Raw genomic sequence first — 24,000 nt, 5'->3', positions numbered from 1 at the left:
GTAACAAGTTTGCTGGTCTCGCTGTGCTTTAAAGGGGAGGCAGGAAGAGAGAAGGCCCCGACTGGCCTAGCTTTTCATCCATCCAGGTGAGTGGATGGTTGGTAAACCCGGAGCAAACTGGCATTAAACATTCATCTGCCCAGTGAGGGGCGCCGAGCGCGAATCCTCCGACCGTCCTTCCATCAAATGTCCCGCTGAGAAACCCATGAGGCAACTAAAAACTCACAGCGAGCGGGAACAAAGAGGAAGGAGATGCAACGATTCTCCCACGGTGGGAGAATCAAAGTGGAAAGGTCTCTCTCATAGAAACGTAGAAGATTGACGTCAGAAAAAGACCTCCTGGTCCATCTAGTCTGCCCTTCCACTAGTTCCTGTATTTTATCTTAGGATGGATCTATGTTTATCCCAGGCATGTTTACATTCAGTTCCTGTGGATTGAACAACCACGTCTGCTGGGAGTTTGTTCCAAGCATCTACTACTCTTTCAGTCAAGTAATATTTTCTCGCGTTGCTTCTGATCTTTCCCCCAACTAACCTCAGATTACGCCCCCTTGTTCTTGGGTTCACTTTCCTATTAAAAACTCTTCCTCCTGAACCTTATTTAATCCTTTAAGGTATTTCAATGTTTTGATCGTGTCCCCCCCTTTCCCTTCTGTCCTCCAGACTCTACAGATTGAGTTCATGAAGTTTTTCCTGATAAGTTTTATGATTAAGATCTTCCACCATTCTTTGGATCCGTTCAATTTTATCCATATCTTTTTGTAGGTGAGGTCTCCAGAACTGGACACAGTTTTCCAAATGGGGTCTCACCAGCGCTCTATACAGCGGGATCACAATCTCCCTCTTCCTGCTTGTTATACCTCTAGCTATGCAGCCAAGCCTTCTACTTGCTTTCCCTACCGCCTGATCTCACTGTTCACCCATTTGGAGACTGTCGGAAATCACGACCCCTAAATCCTTCTCTTCTGAAGTTTTTGGTAATACAGAACTGCCAATATAATGCTCAGATTGAGGATTCCTTTTTCCCAAGTGCTTTATTTTACATTTGGAAACATTACACTGCAGTTTCCATTGCTTTGACCACTTATCTAGTAAAGCTAAATCCTTCGCCATATTACAGACACCTCCAGGAATATCAACCCTATTGCACACTTTAGAGTCACCGGCAAATAGGCAATCCCTCTCCATCATACCTTCCCCTAGGTCACTCACAAACATATTAAAAAGAATATGACCCAGAACAGACCCTTTGTAACCAGTCTCTGCTCAGAATACTCTCTCTCCTGATCATGAGAGTAATGCACGGCAAAAGCTCAGAGCATCAAGGGCAGAACCTCGATGAAGGGATGTTCTTCTGCTCCACGGAGGTCCCAAAGAGAGGTGGGCATTCGTGGACCCCTCGCTCGCACTTTTCAGGATAATAATAATAATAATAATAATAATAATAATAATAATAATAATAATTTGTTACATTTGTATGCCGCCCCTCTCCGAAGACTCGGGGCGGCTCACAACAGTAATAAAAACAGTATAACAATGGAACAAATCTAATAATAAAAATTATATAAAACCCCCAACTGTTAAAAACCATACAACACATACATACCAAACATAAAATATAAAAGCCTGGGGGAGATGTCTTAGTTCCCCCATGCCTGGTGATATAGGTGGGTCTTGAATAACTTGTGAAAGACAAGGAGGGTGGGGGCTGTTCTAATCTCCGGGGGGAGTTGATTCCAGAGGGCCGGGGCCGCCACAGAGAAGGCTCTTCCCCTGGAGCCCGCCAAACAACATTGTTTGGTCGACGGGACCCGGAGAAGGCCAACTCTGTGGGACCTTATCGGCGGCTGGGATTCGTGCGGTAGAAGGCGGTTCCGGAGGTATTATGGTCCAATGCCATGAAGGGCTTTAAAGGTCATTACCAACACTTTGAATTGTGACCGGAAACCGATCAGCAGCCAGTGCAGGCCACGGAGTGTTGTAGAAACGTGGGCGAATCTAGGAAGCCCCACGATGGCTCTCGCAGCCGCATTCTGCACGATCTGAAGTTTCCGAACACTTTTCAAAGGTAGCCCCATGTAGAGAGCGTTGCAGTAATCGAACCTCGAGGTGATAAGGGCATGAGCGACTGTGAGCAATGACTCCCTGTCCAAATAGGGCCGCAACTGATGCACCAGGCGAACCTGGGCAAACGCCCTCCTCGCCACAGCCGAAAGATGGTGTTCCAATGTTAGCTGCGGATCGAGGAGGACGCCCAAGTTGCGAACCCTCTCTGAGGGGGTCAATAATTCCCCCCCAGGGTAATGGACGGACAGATGGAATTGCCCTTGGGAGGCAAGACCCACAGCCACTCCATCTTATCAGGGTTGAGTTTGAGTTTGTTGACACCCATCCAGGCCCCAACAGCCTCCAGGCACTGGCACATCAATTCCATTGCTTCGTTGACTGGACATGTCTGGAAAAGTGACAAAGACAAACAAGGGTCTGGAGAAGAGGTGGGTTACTCCCAGTTTGCACCAGTTTGTCCAAACTGGTAGCAAACCACTGGTGACATCACAGAGCTAGTTCCGTTGGTGCCGGTCCGTGGATGTTGCCATATTTGGGGGAGGGGGTATTTTGGGGGGGGGCGGATTTTTTTGGTGATTTTTTTCTTCTTCTGCGCATGGCCTCTGGAGGGCGAGAAACGGCCTTCCCCATGGCTGAAAATCAGTTGGAGCTGATCGCCATCGCCGCTCTCGCACGTCGCTTAGTCGGACAGCTGTCGTTTGCCAATCGCCTTCTGCAAACTGCCGGAATACAGCAGCTGTGACATATAAAATAATAATATATGGGCTGAAGCCAAAGGAAGTGTGAACTGAAAGGGGGGGGGGAAAGGAAGTGATGGGAATATTCTCACCCTACCCACCCGCCCACCCAAAGCTCAGGAAGTGCTGTCAATCGTACCAGGTAGGCAGGAAAGGAAACGCAACCAAAGTTAATTCTACTTTATGGGAAAGCTATGTCCATAGAGCCTTGCAATCCCGAAAGGCCGCACGAATCCCAGCGACCGATTAGGTCCCACAGAGTTGGCCTTCTCCGGGTCCCGTCGACTAAACAATGCCGTTTGGTGGGTCCCAGGGAAAGAGCCTTCTCTGTGGCGGCCCCGACCCTCTGGAACCAGCTCCCCCCTGAGATTAGAACTGCCCCCACCCTCCTTGCCTTTTGTAAACTCCTTAAAACCCACCTCTGTCGTCAGGCATGGGGGGACTGATATAACTTCCCCAGGCCTATATTGTTTATGTATGGTACGTTGTGTGCATGTTTTTTTAAATTATGGGTTTTTAGTTTTAATTATTAGATTTGCATTCCACATTGTTTTTTCTATCACTGTTGTGAGCTGCCCCGAGTCTACGGAGAGGGGCGGCATACAAATGTAATAAATAAATAAATAAAATAAAGTGGCCCATTATTTATTTAATTTCTTTATTAATTGGACTTTTATGCCGCCCCTCTCCAAGGACTCGGGGAAACTCACAACATATAATGAAACAATGCATAACCTCGAGGTTCGACTACTGTAACGCTCTCTACATGGGGCTTCCTTTGAAAAGTGTTTGGAAACTTCAGATCGTGCAGAATGCAGCTGCGAGAGCAGTCATGGGCTTCCCTAGGTATGCCCATGTTACACCAACACTCTGCAGTCTGCATTGGTTGCTGATCAATTTCCGGTCACAATTCAAAGTGTTGGTTATGACCTATAAAGCCCTTTATGGCATCGGACCAGAATATCTCCGAGACCGCCTTCTGCTGCACGAATCCCAGCGACCGATTAGGTCCCACAGAGCGGGCCTTCTCCGGGTCCCGTCAACTAAACAATGTCGGTTGGTGGGCCCCAGGGGAAGAGCCTTCTCTGTGGCGGCCCCGACTCTCTGGAACCAGCTCCCCCCAGAGATTAGAACTGCCCCCACTCTCCTCGCCTTTCGTAAGCTCCTTAAAACCCACCTCTGCCATCAGGCATGGGGGAATTGAGATATCTCCCCCGGGCCTATACAATTTATGTATGGTATGCTTTTATGTATGTCTGCTTAATAATGGGTTTTTTAAAATATTTTAAATTGTAAATTATTAGATTTGTTATGAACTGTTTTATTGTGTTGTGAGCCGCCCCGAGTCTACGGAGATGGGCGGCATACAAATCTAATAAATAAATAAACAAACAAACAAATAAATAAACAAACATCCTAAATCCAATTAATTAAATCTAAAATCTAAAAAAATCCCAAAACCATAAAAAACAGTCATTCCCATTCAATCAACTTTCTCTCAATACATTCACTGGCCACGGCAATGGAGTCTAGTGGCCCCAAGATTGGCGGCATAAACGAGTCTTCAGATTCCTGCAGAAGGCGGGGAGGGTGGGGGCAGTACGGATCTCCGGGGGGAGCTGATTCCAGAGGGCTGGGGTCCCCACAGAGAAGGCCCTGCCAAGCTACATTGTCTAGTTGATGGGACTTGGAGAAGGCCAACTCTGTGGGACCTGACCGGTCACTGGGACTTGTATGGCAAAAGGTGGTCCTGTAGGTATTTGGGCCTGGTGCCAAGTAGGGCTTTATAGGTCATAATTTGAATTGAGTCTGGAAACCAAGACCACGGAGTCTTGGAGAGATATGGGTATGTCTGGGTACTCCCATGACTGCTCGCGAAGCTGCATTCTGCACAATTTGCCGTTTCCAAATACTCTTCAAAGGTGGCCCTATGTAGAGAGCATTGCAGTAGTCAAACCTCAAGGTGATAAGGGAGTGAGTGACTGTGAGTAGAGACTCCCTGTCCAGATAGGGTTGCCGATCAGTTTCCGGTCACAAATCAAAGTGTTGGTTATGAACTATAAAGCCCTTCATGGCACCGGACCAGATTATCTCAGGGACCGCCTTCTGCCGCACGAATCCCAGCGACCAATTAGGTCCCACAGAGTGGGTCTTCTCCAGGTCCCGTCAACTAAACAATGCCGCTTGGCAGGACCCAGGGGAAGAGCCTTCTCAGTGGCGGCCCCAGCCCTCTGCAACCAACTCCCCCCAGAAATTAGAATTGCCCCCACCCTCCTTGCCTTTCGTAAGCTACTTAAAACCCACCTCTGCCGCCAGGCATGGGGGAATTGAGATACTCTTTCCCCCTAGGCCTTTACAATTGTATGCATGGTATGTCTGTAGGTATGTTTGGTTTTTATTGGATTATTATTGTACGCTGTCTTATTATTGCTGTTAGCCGCCCCGAGTCTCCGGAGAGGGGCGGCATACAAATCCAATAAATAAATAAATAAATAAATAAATAAATAAACTGGTACACCAGGCAGACCTGAGCAAACGCCCCCTTCGCCACAGCTGAAAGATGTTGTTCCAAGTCAGCTGTGGATCGAGGAGGACACCCAAGTTGCGGACCCTCTCTGAGGGGGTCAATAATTCCCCCCCCCCAGGGTGATGGACAGACAGATGGAATTGTCCTTGGGAGGCAAAACCCACAGCCACTCCGTCTTGTCAAGGTTGAGTTTGAGCCTGTTGACACCCATCCAGACCCCAACAGCCTCCAGACACGGGCACATCACTTCCACTGCTTCACTGGAAAAGGAAAAAGAGAAGGAAAGAAGGAGAAGAAAAAGGAGAAGGAGTGGAGGAAAAGAGAAAAGACAGAGGAAAGACACAGGATATTTTCAAAGTAAAACCCCACCAACTCTGGCTGTCACAATGAAAAATAATGGCTTGATAAGAGAACAAGTGTTTGTCCCAAAGGAGGCTTAAACTTCAGCCTATCACCTCTGGGCTGCAATCACTCAGATGGCCACAAGAGGTCAGTCAAAGCCCACAAAAACCCGCTTGGCTCTTTGCTGCCCTCTGTTTGAGCTTGCTGGATGGCTGAACTGCCTCTGTCGGACTCCTTAGTTTAGCAGGGGGGAAAAATCCTCACCCCATTTCCCTCCCTCCCCTATCGCCCAAAACAAAATTGCAAAAAAAAATAAAAATAAATCGGAGGGACTATCATTAAAGGTTAATTATCAGTAACTTAAAGGTTATTTTTGCATACCTCACCTCCTGGACAAAAGCGGCTCCTTCATTAACATGCCGGAACATAAATTAAAGCAGGGAGGCATTTAAAATGCCAAAAAGCCTCCGGGTTTTATGACCCAGCGAAAAAGGTCGTGAATAAATATGAGTTTGTGGGAGGAAAGAGTCCTTGGCCAGACTTTTGGCAGAGAGAGATGCCATAACAAAAGGGGAAAAAGGGAAATAAACATTTAAATTTCACGTAGGGATTCGGATAATCCTCCTTTATCCATGATATATTAACCAAAGACAATCAGATGCATTTTTCAGATTTAAAAAAAACCCTCCCTCTTTGCACAAAACGGTTACTATCGTTCATAAAATTATAGTCACATCTAGCGATCTGCTGAGTCAGCACCGGTTTGCCGCGAAGTGTAAAATTAGGACAAATTCGCATCAATTCTCCGCAGGTATCGAGTTTACGGATGGAGGAGCCAGGCTACAGACCAGGAGACCGTGAGTTCTAGTCTCACCTTAGGAATGAAAGTCCAACAGGTGAATTTGGGCCAATCGCCAAGTGATGGTGAGTTCTAGTCCGACCTTAGCCATGAAAGCTGGCTGGGTGACTTTGGAATTCTAGTACCATATTAGCCATGAAAGCTGGCTGAGTGATCGCTAGGAGATGGGGAGTCCTAGTTTCACAATAGAGATCAAAACTAACTGAGTAACTTTGGGCCAATTGCCAGGCGACAGTGAATTCTAGTCCAACTTTAGCCGCGAAAGCTGGCTGGGTGACTTTGGGCCAATCACTAGGAGATGGTGAGTTCTAGTTTCACAATAGAGATCAAAACCAACTGGGTGACTTTGGGCCAATCGCCAGGTGACAGTGAGTTCTAGTCCAACCTTAGCAATGAAAGCTGGATGGGTGACTTTGGGCCAATTGCCAGGCGACAGTGAATTCTAGTCCAACTTTAGCCGCGAAAGCTGGCTGGGTAACTTTGGGCCAATCACTAGGGAATGGTGAGTTCTAGTTTCACAATAGAGATCAAAACCGGCCCTATTTGGACCGGGACTCAATACTCACAGTCACTCGTGCCCTCATCACCTCGAGGTTCGACTACTGTAATGCTCTCTACATGGGGCTACCTTTGAAAAGTGTTCGGAAACTTCAGATCGTGCAGAATGCAGCTGCGAGAGCAGTCATGGGCTTCCCTAGGTATGCCCATGTCACACCAACACTCCGCAGTCTGCATTGGTTGCCGATCAATTTCCGGTCACAATTCAAAGTGTTGGTTATGACCTTTAAAGCCCTTCATGGCATTGGACCAGAATATCTCCGAGACCGCCTTCTGCCGCACGAATCCCAGCGACCGATTAGGTCCCACAGAGTGGGCCTTCTCCGGGTCCCGTCAATTAAACAATGTCGGTTGGCGGGCCCCAGGGGAAGAGCCTTCTCTGTGGCGGCCCCGACTCTCTGGAACCAGCTCCCCCCAGAGATTAGAACTGCCCCTACCCTCCTCACCTTTCGCAAACTCCTTAAAACCCACCTTTGTCGTCAGGCATGGGGGAACTGAGATATCTCCCCCGGGCCTATACAATTTATGTATGGTATGCTTGTGTGTATGTCTGTTTAATAATGGGGTTTTTAAATATTTTATATTGTAAATTATTACATTTGTTATAAACTGTTTTTATTGTGTTGTGAGCCGCCCCGAGTCTACGGAAAGGGGCGGCATACAAATCTAATTAATAATAATAATAATAATAATAATAATAATAATAATAATAATAATAATAATTTTTTAAAAAACCAACTGGGTGACTTTGGGCCAATTGCAGGCGACGGTGAGTTCTAGTTTCACAATAGAGATCAAAACTAAGTGGGTGACTTTGGGCCAATCACCAGGCGATGGGGTGTTCTAGTCCCGCCTTGGCCATGAAAGCTGATTGGGTGACTTTGGGCCAATCATTAGGAGACAGGGAGTTTTAGTCCAACCCTAGCCATGAAAGTTGGCTGGGTGAGTTTCGGCCAATCGCCAGGCAACGGTGAATTCTAGTCCCATCTTAGTCAAGTCACAAGATCCCAAAACGTGATCACGGTTGTTAAGCGAATCTGCCTTCCCCATTGACTCTGCTGGTTAGAAGGTCACAAAAGCAGATCATGGGACTGCCCCCCCCACACACTTTGACAGTCATAAACATGAGTCAGTTGCCAACAGTGCGAATAAAAGATCCCAAGTTCCTTTTTCCAGAGCCATCGTAACTTCGGTCACTAAACGACATGGCTGTTAAGTCGAAGGATGGCCTGCAGTACCCAGAGTCACCACCGGAGGCCACACATTTCAACGCCTTCCCAAAGGAAGCGGCTCGAACTGACTTTTCTTAAGTGAGCCAATAAAGGAAAATTATTATTATTATTATTTGCATCTGCTGCCTCGCTGCATAATTCATGGGAATCGTATTTTGAATTAAATCGTCAAAGATGGCGAACCGGTTTCAAATCACAGCAGTGTTCCGTCTCTTTACGGGTGTTTGGAAAAAAAGGGGGGGCGTTATTGGCTTTCCAACTCTCTCGAAAGGCTGCGAGAAGGACGGGAGCGAGGGAGAAAATCTTTAGAATCAATATCTATTATTCCAGCTCGGTCTGACTTTATGTCTTCTAAAAAGAGAAAAAATTTTAAATTGTATTCGTGAGGGCTGGCTGACATATCGATAGGGGAGAAAATCCATCAGGTTTTGTAGGAAGCGACACCGTATCTCGACTTGGATAAATCCCAGAAACAAGAGACCAGGGAAAAGGACAAGGGGACCCAATGGTCGTTCGTTCAGGTGGAGAAATGGATCGTCTGGCCCCATCTTAAGGTCAAAGCCGGAAGGAAGCTCAGAAAGAAGACAGACTTTATCGCAAGCGTTTTTTGGGACTTTGTCTCTTCCAAATATTGGAGGAGCTGCCAAAAAAGGGGAGGAGGGGCTATACACCTGTTCTCCAAAGTACCTGAAGGCAGGAGAAGAAGCAACGGATGGAAAGAAACCAAGGACGGAAGCAACTTGGAATGAAGGAGACATTTCCTATCAGGAAGAATGGATGGGTGGAAGGAAGGAAGGAAGGAAGGAAGGAAGGAAGGAAGGAAGGAAGGAAGGAAAGACTGGTGGATGGATGGATGGATGGATAGACCGACTAGTGAATGAATAGATGAATGGATGGATGGATGGATGGATGGACGGACCGACTGGTGAATGAATAGATGGATGGATGAACTGGTGGATAAATAGATGACAGATGGATGGATAGATGGATTGGTGGAAGGATGGATGGGTAGATGGATGGATGGATGGATCTATGCCGCCCTTTTCCTAAGACTCAGGACTCCAGGGTGGGACGGGTGGACAGACGGACAGAGATGAATGGATGGACTGGTGGATGGATGGATGGAACAGCTTTTCTCCAGAAGTTGTGGTGGCCCCATCATAAATAGGACATCCATTTGTCCTGAATAGTATGGGATCTCCTGCTTGAGCAGGGGGTTGGACGAGAAGACTTCCAAGGTCCCTTCCAGCCCTATGATCCTTGCTCTTATGTCTCCTCTAGTCCTTCTCTTCATTAAACTAGCCATGCCAGTTCCTGCAACTGTTCTTCATATGTTTTAGCCTCCAGCCCCTTAATTGTTCTTCTCTGCACTCTTTCTAGAGTCTCAGCATCCTTTTTGGATCGTGGCGACCAAAACTGAGTGCCGTATTCCAAGTGTGGTCTTACCAAGGCCTTATAAAGTGGCATTAACCTTTGTGTGACTTTGATTCTATCCCTCTGTTAAGGCAGCCTAGAACTGTGTTGGCTTTTTTGGCAGCTGCTGCACACAGCTGGCTCCTATTTATTTATTTGTTTTATTTATTTATTTATTTATTGTGTTTTGTTTATGTCTTTATTTGTTCGTTCGTTCATTCGTTTGTTTGTTTGTTTATTAATTCATTCATTAACTCACTCACATTAATTTTATTGTTATTGTTGTTGTGATTATGATTATGATTATGATTAATTAGATTTGTATGCCGCCCTCTCCGAGGACTCGGAGCGGCTTACAACAAAAATGTCACAAATCCAATATATTAAAAAACACATTAAAAACCCATTATTAAAAACCATACAACTCAGACAGACCATACACAATTCTACCATAGCCTTAGCATAGCCTAGGGGCAAGTCAGTTACCCCATATCTGGTGACATAGGTGGGTTTTGGGTAGCTTACAAAAGGCAAGGAGGGTGGGGGCGATTCTAATCTCCGGGGGGAGTTGATTCCAGAGGGCCTTATTTTTTTATTTTTTTATTCCTTCCTTCCTTCCTTCCTTCGTTCATTCATTCATTCATTTATTCCATTTTTATGCCGCCCTTCTCCTTAGACTCAGGGCGGCTTACAACATGTTAGCAATAGCACTTTTTAACAGAGCTAGGCTATTGCCCCCACAATCTGGGTCCTCATTTTACCCACCTCGGAAGGATGGAAGGCTGAGTCAACCTTGAGCCGGTGATGAGATTTGAACCGCTGACCTACAGATCTACAGTCAGCTTCAGTGGCCTCCAGTACAGCACTCTACCTGCCGCGCCACCCTGGCTCATTCCCAACTCCCTAGGGACTCTGGGCGGCTCACATCCAAAATTGTAACATTCTGATAATACTAAAAACCTACAAAACAGTTTAAAAACAATTAAAAATAAAACAGCAAGACCCGTGCATACCATTTATGGCTGGATCTCGATGGTTACTGTCATCGGATCCACGATCCACGATCAATTTAAGGGATCGTCCACTGGGACTCCAAAATCCCTCGCCCAAGTTCCTGCTATCAGCCAGGGACCACCTATTCCTTCCTCCGTCAATCCATCTTCCCAGGGCTCAAAATTCGGTCCAGCCAGAATGAGGAAGCTGCTCTTTAAACTTTGGGCGCGTGAAATTAACGGAGGAATCTTGAGGAGGACGGTCAAGGATTCAAAAGCATCAGAAGTATTTATTTTTATTTTTATTTTTATTTTTATTTTTATTTTTATTTTTATTTTTATTTTTATTTTTATTTTTATTTTATTTTATTTTATTTTATTTTATTTTATTTTATTTTATTTTATTTTATTTTATTTTATTTTTTTTATTTTATTTTATTTTATTTTATTTTATTTTATTTTATTTTATTTTATTTTATTTTATTTTATTTTATTTTATTTTATTTTATTTTATTTTATTTTATTTTATTTATTTTATTATTTTATTTTATTTTATTTTATTTTATTTTATTTTGATTTATTTTGATTTATTTTAATTTATTTATTCATTCATTCATTCATTCATTCATTCATTCATTTATTTATTTATTTATTGGATTTGTATGCCACCCCTCTCCGTGGACTCGGGGCGGCTAACAACAGTGGTAAAAACAACATGTGACAATCCAATACTAAAACAGCTAAAAACCCTTGTTATAAAACCAATCATATATACAAACATACCATGCATAAATTGTAGAAGCCTAGGGGGAAAGAATATCTCAGTTCCCCTATGCCTGGCGGCAGAGGTGGGTTTTAAGGAGCTTACGAAAGGCAAGGAGGGTGGGGGCTATTCTAATCTCTGGGGGGGAGTTGGTTCCAGAGGGCCGGGGCCGCCACAGAGAAGGCTCTTCCCCTGGAGCCCGCCAAACGACATTGTTTAGTCGACGGGACCCGGAGAAGGCCAACTCTGTGGGACCTAACTGGTCGCTGGGATTTGTGCGGCAGAAGGCGGTCCCGGAGATAATCTGGTCCGGTGCCATGAAGGGCTTTATAGGTCATAACCAACACTTTGAATTGAAGTGGGGGGGAAACACACACACAACGATTGTTGTGTCCTTTAATTCTCTCAAAACCCTAGTTGGCTGTTTCCCCCAAAAAAACAGGATTATTTTTTCCTCTTTTCTTTTCTTTTTTTCCACCCTTCCCGTAGCAAAGAGGCATGAGGTAGCATCCTGACCTTATCCGTGTTCATTAATTCAGCCCCCGACGTCGTTTCCAGTCTCCGCTTCTGACCAAGTTTGACTAATCTTGGGTTCTAATGAAATTTCCCTCCGTCGAGCAAATTATTAATATTTACTGCCCCTGTTTTGACACAAACGCTGAATAATTCATCAATTAACGCCGCTATTAATTACATCATGCCAAATTAATGGGGTTTTTTTTCATGCACAGATTCTCTCCCCCCCCCTTGCACACCTGCAGGACCAGCTCTGTCCTTCCAATGTGTCAGAAAAGCCAAATCCCCAGGTGAACAAGAGGCATCCTGACACGCCAAGCCTCCCCCTCCCACCTGACGTTGCAGTAAATAATAATGCTAATAATAATGACATCAGTAATAATAGGAGGAGAGGAAGTGGAGGAGGAGGAAAAGAGGAGGAGGATGGGGAAAAAGAAAGGGAGGAGGAGAGGAAGAAGAAGAAAAAGGAGAAGGAGAAAAAGAATTAGGAGAAGGAGGAGGAGAAGAAGAAAGAGAAGAAGAAGGAGGAGGAGGAGGAGAAAGAGAAGAAGAAGGAGGAGGAGAAAGAAGGAGGAGGAGGAGGAGAAAGAGAAGAATAAAGAGAAGGAGAAGGAGGAGGAGGAGGAGGAGGAGAAAGAGAAGAAGAAGGAGAAGGAGGAGGAGGAGAAGAAGAAAGAGAAGAAGAAGGAGGAGAAGAAGAAAGAGAAGAAGAAGGAGGAGGAGAAAGAAGGAGGAGGAGGAGGAGAAAGAGAAGAATAAAGAGAAGGAGAAGGAGAAGGAGGAGGAGGAGGAGGAGAAAGAGAAGAAGAAGGAGAAGGAGGAGGAGGAGAAGAAGAAAGAGAAGAAGAAGGAGGAGAAGAAGAAAGAGAAGAAGAAGGAGGAGGAGAAAGAAGAAGAAGGAGGAGGAGAAAGAAGGAGAAGGAGGAGGAGGAGAAGAAGAAGGAGAAGGAGGAGGAGGAGAAGAAGAAAGAGAAGAAGAAGGAGGAGGAGGAGAAAGAGAAGAAGAAGGAGGAGGAGAAAGAAGGAGGAGGAGGAGGAGGAGAAAGAGAAGAAGAAGGAGAAGGAGGAGGAGGAGAAGAAGAGAGAAGAAGAAGGAGAAGAAGAAAGAGAAGAAGAAGGAGGAGGAGGAGGAGAAAGAGAAGAAGAAGGAGGAGGAGAAAGAAGGAGGAGGAGGAGGAGAAAGAGAAGAATAAAGAGGAGGAGGAGGAGAAGGAGGAGGAGGAGGAGGAGAAAGAGAAGAAGAAGGAGAAGGAGGAGGAGGAGGAGAAGAAGAAAGAGAAGAAGAAGGAGGAGGAGAAGAAAAAGAAGAAGGAGGAGGAGGAGAAGGAGAAAAAGAAGGAGGAGGAGGAGGAGAAGGAGGAGAAGGAGGAGAAGAAGGAGAAGAAAGAGAAGAAGGAGGAGGAAGAAGAGAAGAAGAAGGAGAAGAAGATAAAGAGGAGAAGAAGAGAAAGAGGAGGAGGAGGAGAAAGGGAAGAAGAAAGAGGAGGAGGAGAAGAAGGATTTTTTAAGGGACACTGTGTCATTTATAAAATTGAGCAGCCTCCAGTGAACTGGTGTGTGTGTGTGTGTGTGTGTGTGTGTGTGTGCTTGTGTGATTGTGCCTGCAGGGGAAGCACACAATACCACTTACGTCATAATCTCCTTGCCCTAATGACTCGGATTATTATGCTGTTTGGAATCAAACAATTTGGGATAAATGGTGACGAATGAAAGATTAACGGAGTTGGGAGGGACCTCGGAGGTCCTCTAGTCCAACCCCACTTGGGGACAGTAATGGAGCACCCACAACTTCTGGAAACAATAGTTCCACTGATTAATTGATCTGGGGTAGGAAGGAAGGAAGGAAGGAAGGCAGGAAGGAAGGAAGGAAGGAAGGAAGGAAGGAAGGAAGGAAGGAGAAAGAAAGGCAAGATAGGCGGATGGAAGGAAGGAAGGCAGGAAGGAAGCTTTCAAATCCTTCTAAAGTAGAAAAACCTTATTTATTTCTTCTTCAAAAGTGTGCAGTAAGCACAGCAGAAAATATAAAAGTGGACGATGGTTTCTTAAACGAGAGAAGACTTCATAAAACAGATAAGCTTTCAATCGGATAAGCGAGCCCCTCCCCCCCACCCTCCCTGCTGCTTTTCATTCTCGGCAAGAACACCTAATTAATTTCCCTAATTTTATTGAGAAATCACAAAAGTATCACAAATTCCTGTGAAGTTACTGTAGTTGGTGGCCATTTCACATATTTTATTTGTTATGAATTCACACTAAGGATTGCCAACTCGGTGGTGGATTAACTAGCCGATGGATGGATGGGAGGGGAGGGGAGGGAGGGAGGAAGGAAGGAAGGAGGGAGGAAGGAGGAAAGGAAAAGAAAGGAGGGGATGGGGAGGGAGGGAGGAAGGAGACAGGAAGGAGGAAAGGAAAGGAAGGGAAAGGAAAAGAAAGGAGGGGATAGGGAGGGAGGAGAGAGGAGAGAGGAAAGAGGAAAGGAAATGAAGAGATGGGGAGGGAGGAAGGGAAGGAGACAGGAAGGAGGAAAGGAAAAGAAAGGAAAACAAAGGAGGGGATGGGGAGGGAGGGAGGAGTGGGGAAAGGAAATGAAGGGATGGGGAGGGAGGAAGGAAAGGAGGAAGGAAGGAGACAGGAAGAAGGAAAGGAAAAGAAAGGAAAACAAAGGAGGGGATGGGGAGGGAGGGAGGAGTGGGGAAAGGAAATGAAGGGATGGGGAGGGAGGAAGGGAAGGAGACAGGAAGGAGGAAAGGAAAAGAAAGGAAAACAAAGGAGGGGATGGGGGGAGGGGGGAGTGGGGAAAGGAAATGAAGGGATGGGGAGGGAGGAAGGAAAGGAGGAAGGAAGGAGACAGGAAGGAGGAAAGGAAAAGAAAGGAAAACAAAGGAGGGGATGGGGGGAGGGGGGAGTGGGGAAAGGAAATGAAGGGATGGGGAGGGAGGAAGGAAAGGAGGAAGGAAGGAGACAGGAAGAAGGAAAGGAAAAGAAAGGAAAACAAAGGAGGGGATGGGGGGAGGGAGGAGTGGGGAAAGGAAATGAAGGGATGGGGAGGGAGGAAGGAAAGGAGGAAGGAAGGAGACAGGAAGGAGGAAAGGAAAAGAAAGGAAAACAAAGGAGGGGATGGGGGGAGGGGGGAGGGGGGAAAGGAAATGAAGGGATGGGGAGGGAGGAAGGAAGGAGACAGGAAGGAGGAAAGGAAAACAAAGGAAAACAAAGGAGGGGATGGGGAGGGAGGGAGGAGTGGGGAAAGGAAATGAAGGGATGGGGAGGGAGGAAGGGAAGGAGACAGGAAGAAGGAAAGGAAAAGAAAGGAAAACAAAGGAGGGGATGGGGGGAGGGAGGAGTGGGGAAAGGAAATGAAGAGATGGGGAGGGAGGAAGGAAAGGAGGAAGGAAGGAGACAGGAAGGAGGAAAGGAAAAGAAAGGAAAACAAAGGAGGGGATGGGGGGAGGGAGGAGTGGGGAAAGGAAATGAAGGGATGGGGAGGGAGGAAGGAAAGGAGGAAGGAAGGAGACAGGAAGGAGGAAAGGAAAAGAAAGGAAAACAAAGGAGGGGATGGGGGGAGGGGGGAGGGGGGAAAGGAAATGAAGGGATGGGGAGGGAGGAAGGAAGGAGACAGGAAGGAGGAAAGGAAAAGAAAGGAAAACAAAGGAGGGGATGGGGAGGGAGGGAGGAGTGGGGAAAGGAAATGAAGGGATGGGGAGGGAGGAAGGGAAGGAGACAGGAAGGAGGAAAGGAAAAGAAAGGAAAACAAAGGAGGGGATGGGGGGAGGGGGGAGGGGGGAAAGGAAATGAAGGGATGGGGAGGGAGGAAGGAAGGAGACAGGAAGGAGGAAAGGAAAAGAAAGGAAAACAAAGGAGGGGATGGGGAGGGAGGGAGGAGTGGGGAAAGGAAATGAAGGGATGGGGAGGGAGGAAGGGAAGGAGACAGGAAGAAGGAAAGGAAAAGAAAGGAAAACAAAGGAGGGGATGGGGAGGGAGGGAGGAGTGGGGAAAGGAAATGAAGGGATGGGGAGGGAGGAAGGGAAGGAGACAGGAAGAAGGAAAGGAAAAGAAAGGAAAACAAAGGAGGGGATGGGGGGAGGGAGGAGTGGGGAAAGGAAATGAAGAGATGGGGAGGGAGGAAGGAAAGGAGGAAGGAAGGAGACAGGAAGGAGGAAAGGAAAAGAAAGGAAAACAAAGGAGGGGATGGGGAGGGAGGGAGGAAAGGAGGAAGAAAGGAGACAGGAAGGAGGAAAGGAAAGGAAAGGAAAAGAAAGGAGGGGATGGGGGGAGGGAGGAGTGGGGAAAGGAAATGAAGGGATGGGGAGGGAGGAAGGAAAGGAGGAAGGAAGGAGACAGGAAGGAGGAAAACAAAGGAGGGGATGGGGAGGGAGGGAGGAAAGGAGGAAGGAAGGAGACAGGAAGGAGGAAAGGAAAAGAAAGGAAAACAAAGGAGGGGATGGGGGGAGGGAGGAGTGGGGAAAGGAAATGAAGAGATGGGGAGGGAGGAAGGGAAGGAGACAGGAAGGAGGAAAGGAAAAGAAAGGAAAACAAAGGAGGGGATGGGGGGAGGGAGGAGTGGGGAAAGGAAATGAAGAGATGGGGAGGGAGGAAGGGAAGGAGACAGGAAGGAGGAAAGGAAAAGAAAGGAAAACAAAGGAGGGGATGGGGAGGGAGGGAGGAGTGGGGAAAGGAAATGAAGGGATGGGGAGGGAGGAAGGAAAGGAGGAAGGAAGGAGACAGGAAGGAGGAAAACAAAGGAGGGGATGGGGAGGAAGGGAGGAGTGGGGAAAGGAAATGAAGGGATGGGGAGGGAGGAAGGGAAGGAGACAGGAAGAAGGAAAGGAAAAGAAAGGAAAACAAAGGAGGGGATGGGGGGAGGGAGGAGTGGGGAAAGGAAATGAAGAGATGGGGAGGGAGGAAGGAAGGAAAGGAGGAAGGAAGGAGACAGGAAGGAGGAAAGGAAAAGAAAGGAAAACAAAGGAGGGGATGGGGGGAGGGAGGAGTGGGGAAAGGAAATGAAGGGATGGGGAGGGAGGAAGGAAAGGAGGAAGGAAGGAGACAGGAAGGAGGAAAACAAAGGAGGGGATGGGGAGGGAGGGAGGAAAGGAGGAAGGAAGGAGACAGGAAGGAGGAAAGGAAAAGAAAGGAAAACAAAGGAGGGGATGGGGGGAGGGAGGAGTGGGGAAAGGAAATGAAGAGATGGGGAGGGAGGAAGGGAAGGAGACAGGAAGGAGGAAAGGAAAAGAAAGGAAAACAAAGGAGGGGATGGGGGAGGGAGGAGTGGGGAAAGGAAATGAAGAGATGGGGAGGGAGGAAGGGAAGGAGACAGGAAGGAGGAAAGGAAAAGAAAGGAAAACAAAGGAGGGGATGGGGAGGGAGGAAGGAAGGAGACAGGAAGGAGGAAAGGAAAGAAAGGAAAACAAAGGAGGGGATGGGGGGAGGGAGGAGTGGGGAAAGGAAATGAAGAGATGGGGAGGGAGGAAGGGAAGGAGACAGGAAGGAGGAAAGGAAAAGAAAGGAAAACAAAGGAGGGGATGGGGGGAGGGAGGAGTGGGGAAAGGAAATGAAGAGATGGGGAGGGAGGAAGGGAAGGAGACAGGAAGGAGGAAAGGAAAAGAAAGGAAAACAAAGGAGGGGATGGGGAGGGAGGGAGGAGTGGGGAAAGGAAATGAAGGGATGGGGAGGGAGGAAGGAAAGGAGGAAGGAAGGAGACAGGAAGGAGGAAAACAAAGGAGGGGATGGGGAGGGAGGGAGGAGTGGGGAAAGGAAATGAAGGGATGGGGAGGGGAGGGAGGAAGGGAAGGAGACAGGAAGGAGGAAAGGAAAAGAAAGGAAAACAAAGGAGGGGATGGGGAGGGAGGGAGGAGTGGGGAAAGGAAATGAAGGGATGGGGAGGGAGGAAGGAAAGGAGGAAGGAAGGAGACAGGAAGGAGGAAAACAAAGGAGGGGATGGGGAGGGAGGGAGGAGTGGGGAAAGGAAATGAAGGGATGGGGAGGGAGGAAGGGAAGGAGACAGGAAGAAGGAAAGGAAAACAAAGGAAAACAAAGGAGGGGATGGGGAGGGAGGGAGGAGTGGGGAAAGGAAATGAAGGGATGGGGAGGGAGGAAGGGAAGGAGACAGGAAGAAGGAAAGGAAAAGAAAGGAAAACAAAGGAGGGGATGGGGGGAGGGAGGAGTGGGGAAAGGAAATGAAGAGATGGGGAGGGAGGAAGGAAAGGAGGAAGGAAGGAGACAGGAAGGAGGAAAGGAAAAGAAAGGAAAACAAAGGAGGGGATGGGGGGAGGGAGGAGTGGGGAAAGGAAATGAAGGGATGGGGAGGGAGGAAGGAAAGGAGGAAGGAAGGAGACAGGAAGGAGGAAAACAAAGGAGGGGATGGGGAGGGAGGGAGGAGTGGGGAAAGGAAATGAAGGGATGGGGAGGAGGAAGGAAAGGAGGAAGGAAGGAGACAGGAAGGAGGAAAGGAAAAGAAAGGAAAACAAAGGAGGGGATGGGGGGAGGGAGGAGTGGGGAAAGGAAATGAAGAGATGGGGAGGGAGGAAGGGAAGGAGACAGGAAGGAGGAAAGGAAAAGAAAGGAAAACAAAGGAGGGGATGGGGGGAGGGAGGAGTGGGGAAAGGAAATGAAGAGATGGGGAGGGAGGAAGGGAAGGAGACAGGAAGAAGGAAAGGAAAAGAAAGGAAAACAAAGGAGGGGATGGGGAGGGAGGGAGGAAAGGAGGAAGGAAGGAGACAGGAAGGAGGAAAGGAAAAGAAAGGAAAACAAAGGAGGGGATGGGGGGAGGGAGGAGTGGGGAAAGGAAATGAAGAGATGGGGAGGGAGGAAGGGAAGGAGACAGGAAGAAGGAAAGGAAAAGAAAGGAAAACAAAGGAGGGGATGGGGAGGGAGGGAGGAAAGGAGGAAGGAAGGAGACAGGAAGGAGGAAAGGAAAGGAAAGGAAAAGAAAGGAGGGGATGGGGGGAGGGAGGAGTGGGGAAAGGAAATGAAGGGATGGGGAGGGAGGAAGGAAAGGAGGAAGGAAGGAGACAGGAAGGAGGAAAACAAAGGAGGGGATGGGGAGGGAGGGAGGAAAGGAGGAAGGAAGGAGACAGGAAGGAGGAAAGGAAAGGAAAGGAAAAGAAAGGAGGGGATGGGGGGAGGGAGGAGTGGGGAAAGGAAATGAAGAGATGGGGAGGGAGGAAGGGAAGGAGACAGGAAGAAGGAAAGGAAAAGAAAGGAAAACAAAGGAGGGGATGGGGAGGGAGGGAGGAAAGGAGGAAGGAAGGAGACAGGAAGGAGGAAAGGAAAGGAAAGGAAAAGAAAGGAGGGGATGGGGGGAGGGAGGAGTGGGGAAAGGAAATGAAGGGATGGGGAGGGAGGAAGGAAAGGAGGAAGGAAGGAGACAGGAAGGAGGAAAACAAAGGAGGGGATGGGGAGGGAGGGAGGAAAGGAGGAAGGAAGGAGACAGGAAGGAGGAAAGGAAAGAAAGGAAAAGAAAGGAGGGGATGGGGGAGGGAGGAGAGGGGAAAGGAAATGAAGGGATGGGGAGGGAGGGAGGGAGGGAGGAAAGGAGGAAGGAAGGAGACAGGAAGGAGGAAAGGAAAGGAAAAGAAAGGGGGATGGGGAGGGAGGGAGGGAGGAGACAGGAAAGAGGAAAGCAAAGGAAATTATGACGAACAGAATCACATGAAAGGGCACCCATCAAAAAGGATAGCCTGCTAATTTATCTTGATGTGGCATTTAGTTTTTAATTAGCTTTAATAATGTTTCAATTAACGTATCCGTGTGTTTTCACCCAAAAAAGTGGGGGAACAAATATGGCCGTGTTGACAGCAGATGCCACCCTGCGGCGCAATGCAAACCAGGAATGGAGGTTTGTGTGTTTGCCGTCTTTGGATAACATCCCCCGTCAATCAAAGCCATCCTTTAACCCAATAGGCCTATTCCATTTAAGGGATCGCATGACACGGCGACTGTCATAAATATGGCCAAGTCTGAAAAAATGGTCCTTTTTCTTTTCAAGGTCATTGTAACTTTGAACAGTCACTAAATGAATCGTGGTAAGTCAAGGACCGCTTGTAAACAGAACCGTATCGTCTGCCGGCAGGATTGTGTAGCGTTCCTTTGCCTCCCTTGCATTAAATTGGGAGTTGCCACAAGTTTGCCTAATCACACAACTGAACACTCTCCCTCTCTCCCTTTCTCGTTTTTACCGAGGAATAAAAATAAATAAAACAAAATGCAAATGCAACCCACTTTGAAATTCCCGAAGAAGATCAAATTTGCAGCGAACGGGCAGAAACCACAAAGCCAATAAAATTGCAGGCGGAGAGACAAAATTTGCAGCGGAATTCACCATCTGGTTTAAAGCAGCAGGATTCATTCATCAGGGCTAGCGACCGGCTATGTATATATGCATGTATGTACAGTGATACCTTGTCTTACAAACTTAATTGGTTCTGGGACGAGGTTCTTAAGGTGAAAAGTTTGTAAGACGAAACAATGTTTTCCACAGGAATCAATGGAAAAGCGATTAATGCGTGCAAGCCCAAAATTCACCCCTTTTGCCAGCCGAAGCGCCCGTTTTTGCACTGCTGGGATTACCCTGAGGGTCCCCTCCATGGGAAACCCCACCTCCGGACTTCTGTGTTTTTGAGATGCTGCAGGGGAATCCCAGCAGAGGAATCCTAGCATCGCAAAAACGAGCCCTTCGCTGGCAACGGAAGTCCGGAGGTGGGGTTTCTCAGCGAAGGGAGCATCAGTGAAATTGCAGCATCGCAAAAACACCGAAGTCCTCGACACCCCACCTCTGGACCTTTGTGTTTTTGCAATGCTGCGATTTCCCTGAGGCTCCCCTCGCTGGGAAACCCCACGTCCGGACTTCCGTTGCCAGCGAAGCGCCTGTTTTTGCGTTGTTGGGATTCCCCTGCTGAGATTCCCCTGCAGCATCACAAAAACACGGAAGTCCGGAGGTGGGGTTTCCCATGGAGGGGAGCCTCAGGGGAATCCCAGCAGCGCAAAAAGGGGTGCTTCGCTGGCAACGAAAGTCCAGAGGCGGGGCATCCCAGCGGCGGCAGTGGGTTTGTAAGGTGAAAATAGTTTGTAAGAAGAGGCAAAAAATCTTAAACCCCAGGATTGTATCTCGAAAAGTTTGTATGATGAGGCGTTTGTAAGACGAGGTATCACTGTATGTATGTATGTACAGGGGGGTGGACACAAAAATGGAAACACCTTGCAGCTCTTCCGTGGAACCCAGATTTGTGAAGCTCCCTTCGAACAGTTTTTGTGGAAACTGGGTCCTGTACGTGTCTATTGAGCTCTGCAGTGATTTTAGGAGCTGCGGTCTTGCGATCCGCTCTAACAATTCGCTTTAGAGTCCGACGGTCTCTCTCAGACAACTTCGACTTTCGGGCCAGACCTGTGCTTGGCTGAGGACGTTTTCCCTTCTCTTTCAAAAGCCGTCATTACTTTTGAGACATGACCTCTTGAAACGCCAAACATTCGGGCACTTTCTGTTACACTAGCGCCTGCCATTTGAGCACCAACAATTTGGCCTCTTTGAAAGTCTGAGATGTCTGCCCTTTCTAGAAGGTAATAACCAATTTCCTTAAATTTCTGTTTTAAAAAAAGGGTAGTTTAAAAAAAACATATCAAATAACAGAATTTTTATAAAGCATTAAAATAGGTCAAGTTTTGATTGATTTGAACATGTTCAAACATTATGATGCCAAAAAGTCAAGTGTTTCCATTTCTTTGTCCACCCCCTGTATGTACGCATGCATTTCTTCAATGGGGATTTTAATACTCTGATGATGTCAGTGTGGACTGACAAAAGCTTAGTAATGTTTCGTAGTTTGAAATAAATTGTCAACGTTCCAGAGATGGGGATGGCTATTGCCTCTTCGTTTATTTATTTATTTAGTTCGCCCCCAAGCGGCTGAACCCCACCTCTGCTCTTCTGTCCACCCAACCACGTCAAAATCACTTGGACGTCACTCAATCGAATGCTCGTTTCAAGTCAGGGGGTTAAGCCGGATACACCTCGCAAATGTTGTCGGAACCAACCTCGCGGGGCCGTTCGGGTCTACCCAATGTGAAGAGGAAATGCGCCAGCAATTTGGCGGGGGGGGTTGTATCAAGCTGGCCACACCCACCTGGTTGGATACATCTACCCACTCGGCTTCCCCAAGATCAACCACAGCCCTGATGTGGTCCTCCATGAAATTGAGTTGGACATCCCTGTTTTAGGTCCAAGGCATCAGAAGTTCTAGAGCACGGCTGGTTGGGTTGAGGTGGGGTGGGCTCCAGACCCATCCTTCCCGGCCCCCCCTCTCGCCCTCCCCCCCCCTCTTCAAAGGCAACAGCGTCCTTACCTGGTCTTAGGGGATGTTGTTAACCATTCTTCATGTTTTTCGAATGTTATTAGGTAGGCAGCGATTTCCTGGAAGAGAAGAAAGGAGAGAAGGCGCATGGCTTAGAACCACAGAAGATCTGTTAGGGCGCAAAATAACAAGGGTGGGAAGGCACCTTGGAGTCTGTCTGTCTGTCTGTCTGTCTATCTAATTTTCTATCTTCCTTCCTTTCTTCCTTCCATCCCTCTCTCCCTCCCTCCACCCTCCCTTCCTTCTTTCCCTCCCTCCCTCCTTCCTTCCTTCTTTCCTTCCTTGCCCCCCTCTCTATCTATCTATCAATCCATCCATCCATCTATCTATCTATTTATCTATCCATCCATTCATCTAGGTTATCTATCCATCCATCCATCTAACCTATGTCGTCTATCTGTATCTATCTATTTATTTATCTATTTATCTATTTTTATTTATTTATCTGTCCATCCATCCATCCAGTTATTTTATCTCATCTATTTATATCTATCCATCCCGTTATCTATCTATCTATGTCGCCTATCTACATCCATCCAACCATCTATCCATCTATCTATCCATCCATTTATCTATTTATCTATCCATGCATCCATCTAATTTATGTCATCTGTCTACATCTATCTATCTATCTATCTATCTATCTATCTATCTATCTATCTATCTTTTCCTATCTATCTATCTCTATCTATCTATCTATCTATCTATCTATCTATCTATCCCAACTTTCTTTTATAAACATCCCAGCAAATTCTTGGCTACCTGCAATGTTAGTCCATCTAGGTTTGTTGAAGTAAAAAGTGACACAACTATCAATCATTTAATTATTATTATTTTTTTGCTGCCAAAAAAAAAAGTCATTTCAAACATTTTCAAACCGCTTCCGAATCGGAATCACTTGAACCGGACCGAAGTTACACTGACGACGAAGAAGAAAAGAGACACAAAAACAAAAGTGTAGGCTTGTGCAGTGAGAAACCTCAAGACCCCCCCCCCAAGTTTTTAAGAAGGCTCTAAAGTCTCGGTCGGGGGCTCCAACCGCCCCCACACTGGGTTTGATGGACCTGTTCGGAGGCTCCACTGTAGCCAAGTCTGGTTTTAGAGCCGCAAAGGGAGGCGTGCGATGGGCAGGCGGGTGTGTGTGTGGCACTAATGTTTTATTAGGCTTTTACTGTAGGTGTTTGTGGGTTTTATTAATGTTCCTTTTCCAGCATCAGTTTCTTAAGGGACAAAATAAATCTCTGCTAGTTTGCCTTTCAGCGCTCTTTAGGTTGGAGGGATGGAGGGATAGAAAGAAAGAAAGAAAAAAAGAAAGAAAGATAGGTAGGTAGGTAGGTAGGTAGGGAAGGAAGGAAGGAGGGAGGGACGGATGGAAAGAAGGAAGGAAGGAGGAAGGGAGGGAGGGAGGGAAAGAAGGAAGGGAGGACAGATAGGTGATTGAGATAGGTACTGTAGATAGACAGATAGATAGATTACAGAGCACATAAAGGAAGGGAGGGGAGAAGGGAGGAAAAGGCAGGAGGGGTGGTACAGAGACAGAGAAAGGAAGGAAGGAAGGAAGAAAGAAAGAAAGAAAGAAAGAAGTTTGGCCAGTTTTTATATGGGTCCCATATTTATTCCTTCCTTCCTTCTTTCCCTCCTTCCTTCCTTCCTC

The 24,000-nt window shown here is 47.2% G+C and overlaps 1 protein-coding gene across 2 annotated transcripts in view; it reads right to left on the bottom strand.

The window, feature by feature from the left end:
• The window catches only part of CAMTA1 (calmodulin binding transcription activator 1), a 248,156-nt gene extending 225,751 nt beyond the window's left edge, over positions 1 to 22,405 (bottom strand). Inside the window, exon 1 of one of the 2 annotated variants that reach the window (XM_070759048.1) lies at positions 22,338 to 22,405. The gene's annotated coding sequence lies outside the window, so the exon portion shown is untranslated. The remainder of the gene's footprint in view (positions 1 to 22,337) is intronic. The other variant, XM_070759046.1, reaches the window with a different exon arrangement.
• Positions 22,406 to 24,000: the final 1,595 nt, after the last annotated feature.

This window comes from Erythrolamprus reginae, chromosome 8 (assembly GCF_031021105.1).
Source record: "Erythrolamprus reginae isolate rEryReg1 chromosome 8, rEryReg1.hap1, whole genome shotgun sequence".
Taxonomy (NCBI): domain Eukaryota; kingdom Metazoa; phylum Chordata; class Lepidosauria; order Squamata; family Dipsadidae; genus Erythrolamprus; species Erythrolamprus reginae.
This window is presented reverse-complemented; position numbering and strand designations above follow the sequence as displayed.